Source organism: Haemaphysalis longicornis, unplaced genomic scaffold (genome assembly GCF_048455015.1).
Source record: "Haemaphysalis longicornis isolate Haplotype H1 unplaced genomic scaffold, Haemaphysalis longicornis Haplotype H1 scaffold_16, whole genome shotgun sequence".
Classification (NCBI taxonomy): Eukaryota; Metazoa; Arthropoda; class Arachnida; order Ixodida; family Ixodidae; genus Haemaphysalis; species Haemaphysalis longicornis.
In genome coordinates, this window is record NW_027526266.1 from 13,116,562 (window position 1) to 13,121,923 (window position 5,362).

Consider the following 5,362-nt stretch of genomic DNA (forward strand, 5'->3'; position numbering starts at 1 on the left):
ACGCGTGTTCTTCCTTTATACATTATATGCCATTTGAAGAAGGAATAAAGTTCTGGTACACTGTACTGTCTTTGTGCATGTAGTGTTCTCGTAGACACTATTTTAGACCCCGAAGTTTCGTCTACCCAGCGAAAGCAAAAATAAAAACAATAAAAAAGATACGTCATACGGTATCAATTCCAAAAGGTTCTGACCAGCGGCAAAATTACTTGGCAATAGCAGAAGGCCAATTTAGTTAGAAACAGGAACATCGCAGAATGACCGTTTGAATGTGATTCAGATATCAAGGATGTTTTGCTGTTATACGCCGGTAATTAGAACTTCTTGCAACAAGGAAAGTATATTCAGCTTTTTATAAATACTTTTCTGCGAGAGGTACGTCGCGTACTTCAGGCTTTTTAATTAGTCTGCTAACCCTCCAATGTAGCGGAGACTGCTGGTGACATTTCAATTTTTCGTAGCAACTATATGAAAAACTCTAAATACCGTTGTTGCCCGAGATGAGGTATGTCGCTGTCAGTCAAAGAAAAGAAAAAGACACATAGACTTCAGTTGGTATCATATAAAAGGACGGTGAAGCGGCTCCATCTTTGCGAACGACGAGCCTTCAGTTCAAAGACGCACTAAGCCTTCTTGGTGAAGTTCTTTTGGTAAGCTATGACTTGATACGGTACTGATATTTGCACTTACCAAAATTGTTGCTTTATGATAAAATGTTCCTGAGATGCGTCCCTTCGCAGCTCACGTATCCAATATTTCAATAAGTAATAAACTTACTATGTTAGAATCAAATATGGCCGCTTCGTTTCGTTTGTAATTTAAAATATTTATCCTGAAATTTATAGTTCCCTGTATTGGTCTTATTAGTTTTATAGAAGTGCGAATAAGAATATGTCCTGCTCGTTAAGAAAATAGCTCATTGACCCCTTGAACTACTAGCATGGGCGTAAAAAAGGCAATGTTAGCCTTGCAGGGTGAAGGGAATTTTGGTCCACGGTCGTTTAAATGGCCGTAACAAAATCTCTAGTGTGTGCTGTAATGTTACCACTAACTCTAGTTTGTTTGACGATTTCACTGTACAACCTTACCGGAAGACTTGAAGGTAAATATTGCGGTTTATAGAGGCATGGCAGCAGCACCTTTGAAACAGGAGGCGCTTCACAACGTCGCCATATCATGGTTTGTGCCATTAAACTTTTTTTTTATTTCAGCAACCAGTACCGTCATGTTCCGCACCTTTGGAGTCCAGATTGTTGTCGTGGTTGCAACCATTTTGGGTAATTACCCCAGTGTTTTTATAATCCTAATATTTTTATCTGTTTACCTTAATACTCAAACGGGCATACGTACCCAGGTAGGATGACATAAAAAATTCGGTGGTAAACTGTGGAGTCGAGCAGCGCAGCACAGTAGCGGTTAGAGGTCATTTGAAGAGGCCTTCGTAGTGCAGTGGACCTGATTAGGATGTTGGTGACTATGAGATTTGTAGATAGCCACAATTATGCATTTATGTCTATGCTATACCGTACCGCAATGTTACATGGCCAACTCAGCCAGAATTGAGGTTGCTGGTGTCTGAAAGAGGAAATTGATTGTGAAACGCCTCGTTAATGGCGATGAATTCAGAGTAGATATTCACCAGTAATAATAAACGGCATAAAATTGCGAGTGATAGAAAACGTTTGGTTCACCTAGACGCTTCAGTCAAATGATCGGGATTGCTGTGTGAAGTATTACGTACTATCGGCCGAAAAAGTAAACGGACCACTGCTCAGGCAGCCGGAGCGGCTGCTGGGGCGCCTCGAGGCACTGTTATCTCGCTGCGCTCGCTCACGATGAGAGTTCCACGAGTGCCCCAAAAGTTCCCCTCGGCCTCGGGCGGGTGGTCGTCACGCTTGATAAATTTCTTGTCCAGCGTTCGCCTTTAATTCGGCATATGGCGCAGTCGCTCTGTAGCGGCCGGCCGCAGAGAAACAAACCGCAGCGCGAGGAAGGAACGAACATCCGTTCTGCTTTTTGTAGGCGATTTATATTCGCCTGATGTTGAGTATCAGTGCCTGTCGCATGCGCCCACTGCTGCTCGATTTTAGACAAGCCGCCACAATATACCGCAAAGGCGGCTACCGTGAAGCTCGGGTTTCAAACCCGGAGCGATATTACAGTGTCGAAATGGCCTTTCGGCATGGTTTCATTATTCGTTACAGCTTTAATTGGCTACTAGGATATACTCTCGGTGATAAATTTTTTTTACAGGCGTACCGCCAGGAAGAGTGATTGTGGAGAAGAGTCATTAAACCTTAGATATTCCTGAATGTTTATTCATGAAAGCCGATAACACTGGCATTCAACGGTCCTCAGTGGGACAAGAATGTGCCGGCTACAGAGGAAGTTTAGCATCGCTCGTGGCACTCTCGTCGTGAGCGAGCGCATCGTGATAACAGCGCCGCTGTGCGCCCCAGCAGCAGCCGCGGATGCCTGAGCGGTGGTCGGCTTACTTTTTCGGCCTAAAGTGAAATCACCACTCAAAAGTATAAAGCACCTATATAGTCGTACGGCCTCAGCCTCTGCGTATGTGGAGAAGGACGGTTCAGGCCAGCGCATAGTAGACACCCCGCCGCAAAGCTCAAAAAACATTACTTCCCAATTTATGTTGCGAGAACCATTAGTGGCGTTCACGTGATCATTACAGATTTGGCAACACTTTTTTCGGGCTTTGATTTTTTTTTGTTCAGAATCGGCCCATGCTTCTATCTCGATTATAAACAGCTGCAATTTTTGTTTGTACAGTAGTTTTGTTGGGAGTTCCCAGGATTTCTATTTTACAGTATTTTTGGCATTTGAGAGTCGTTCCCAGAGGCTTAGTCCTGTAAATTTATCCTGCCACAATACACTTATTAAAATTTATTTACCACTGTAATAGCATATATAATAATTGAACTTTATGTCTAGCACAGTGATGCTCCATTATTTTACTTTTGAGCAACATTTTTAATTCTGTATGTGCATTGATGTCCTGTGGCGTTCGTGGCACACTTTATTTACTTATCAGTGAAATTTTACGAAACGGCTCAGATGTGAAAAGAAATTCGGCATTTATAACGTTTGGAAACTACGGGAGAGGTACGTGAGAACCAGGGCGGCCGGTAAGCTATATGATGTAGGAGCTGTCGTGTTTGTTGTTTTTCATTCGGGTGGTGGTTACAAGTTTCTAAAACGTTCTGGCATTCGCGCAGAAAATGTAACGCAGATCATCCTAGGAAACCTTCTGTTTTGATCGTTTTAACAGACGGGAGCATTCCGGTAGGTGGGCGAAATATTTGTTACAATCGCAAGGAGAGGTCGTAGTGGTCGCTACGCAAAAAACCGTTTGTAGCTTCCGGAAATTCCTAGGGTGCCATGGCCTCTCCGCGTTGCCGCGGACAGGAGTCCGGGGGTCTGGTTTCCAATGAATGATAATGTTTTGTCCGTCGGCATAAACAAGTTTCCGTCACCTGTTCTTGAAGGCGCAGGTGACGTAAAATATTTGAAACAATGTCCGACATTGTTGTTATAATTCGACAACTATGACATTTTAAAGCCACGTTTGATTGTTATAAACAGTTGTAAATCAGACAAAGCGATTTATAGTGGGACGAAGCAGTCCATCAGACCACTGCTGTATGACGCTGAATTTATTAGATGTGAGAAGGATGCCAGTGCTCAGTCTCAGGTGTTGATGCCACGAGCTGGCCTTTTAAGTGGTTGAGAATGTCGAGCATTAGGCTATGTCAAAAAATTTTTGAGTTGTCGTGAGGAATTATACAAGTTCAGCGGTGTAACATAGGGTAGATTGGCCTTCTAGCACTGGCGAAGTTTCGTGACAGAAAACCGCAAGGTTGAATTAGAGGGTAGAAATTAAAGCTCGTCAGTGAACACAGGTCCAGATCCGAAAACAGGCGTGCCCATTCGTTAGCAAAATATGCAGGAAAGTGCCACGTCCCCGCAAGGTGAAAGATTTATTCTTGATTTGGAAAACTAGCATAGCATGCAGTAGACACACAAACTTCATCATCGTCAGCAGTTTGGTGGGATATTTCAAAAGTGAAAGCTTTGTTACATTTGCAGCAATATACGGATTCAATGATATATAAAACAAATGTCGAATAATTCTGCAATATGAAACTACAGTTTTCAAAGGGGTAAAGTAAAGATCTTGCAGGTACGCATGTATGCCGATAGAAAAAAAGTAGAAACTAGAAAGCGAAAGTGTAAAACGCCAATTTCGAAGGCAAAGTATGATTGACATGAGGAGCTAACTTTCAATTTTTCTTCCCCTACCATTGCAGCCTTGTTGGCAGCCCCTGGTGCTGCTCTAGGAGGTGGAGTCGGTGGTGGCCGTGCAGAAGAAGCCATGGCACGCGCCGAAGACACTGCCTCGCAGTAGCAGTGTCTTTAAAGAAAGCTCACTGCTAAAGTAAAGCGTACGGGAACGATAGGATATACTATGAACGAGATACAATAAAAATTGTTGCATGTGAAAATTATAGCGGAAGTTATTTTATTCCATGTTTTCCTCGAATGACCCAGTGCGTTATAAGGCCTTTGCGCTATTTGTCTAGTACAGAAACGTTTTCTTTTCGATACACAATACCGTGTTTTAGAACTTCATGCAGTTGACTTGACGCAATCAGTGCTGAGTAAACATTGGGAGCAGTCGGACGGTCAAAATGCCCAGACACACTATTGCACACTTGACCTAAATGGTTTATATGCTCTAGTATTGTGCCGTGAAAGGTGAACATGTTTGGATAAAGTCATACCAGAGTGCACAAACGTTTTCAACCGTAATAAGATTGAGACCGTGTAGTTCCCCCTTTAGCCTGATTCCTCTGGACTTACAGGTAGCTGTCATCATTCGGACGCTAGAGAACGTTGGAAATTTTCATACGAGAACAAATAATCAGCTCCTGGGATCAAGATTTTGCGTGTTATAATAGGATCTCAGAACTTTTCTTAGTAAACACTTGTCGAAATGGTCGTTTAAGATGATTTGGTATTTTGTTTCTGGTTTATAGCCGCCTTTCAAAAGAAAACTTTTTACTCCTCAACCTGAGGTAGCGTAATTTCGCAAAAAGGAGGAAGGCGTCGGTGAGCTTACGGCTCAAAATCTTGAAAAAAATAGACTCGATGACAGAGTGGCTCGATAGTGGAGTTACGGATACGGCGTTAGAGGAAGTGTTGAGAGGATAGGGCAGGGCGTGAAGAGTGGACCGCTTGAGAGAACGCATTGATTAAGGTATGAGGCCTTGTGCTGGGGAATTTATAAAAAGAAGATAAACTATGCAGATGTTAGGTATACTTCATAAAGCAAACTTTCTTGGGC

At 42.9% G+C, this 5,362-nt stretch overlaps 1 long non-coding RNA gene across 1 annotated transcript; it reads left to right on the forward strand.

Annotated features, from left to right (window-relative positions):
- The first annotated feature begins 514 nt into the window (after positions 1–514).
- LOC144166115 (uncharacterized) lies at positions 515–4,520 on the forward strand. Its single transcript, XR_013321581.1, has 3 exons — positions 515–650; positions 1,212–1,277; positions 4,326–4,520. It is a non-coding gene; the product is annotated as an uncharacterized LOC144166115 (long non-coding RNA).
- Positions 4,521–5,362: the final 842 nt, after the last annotated feature.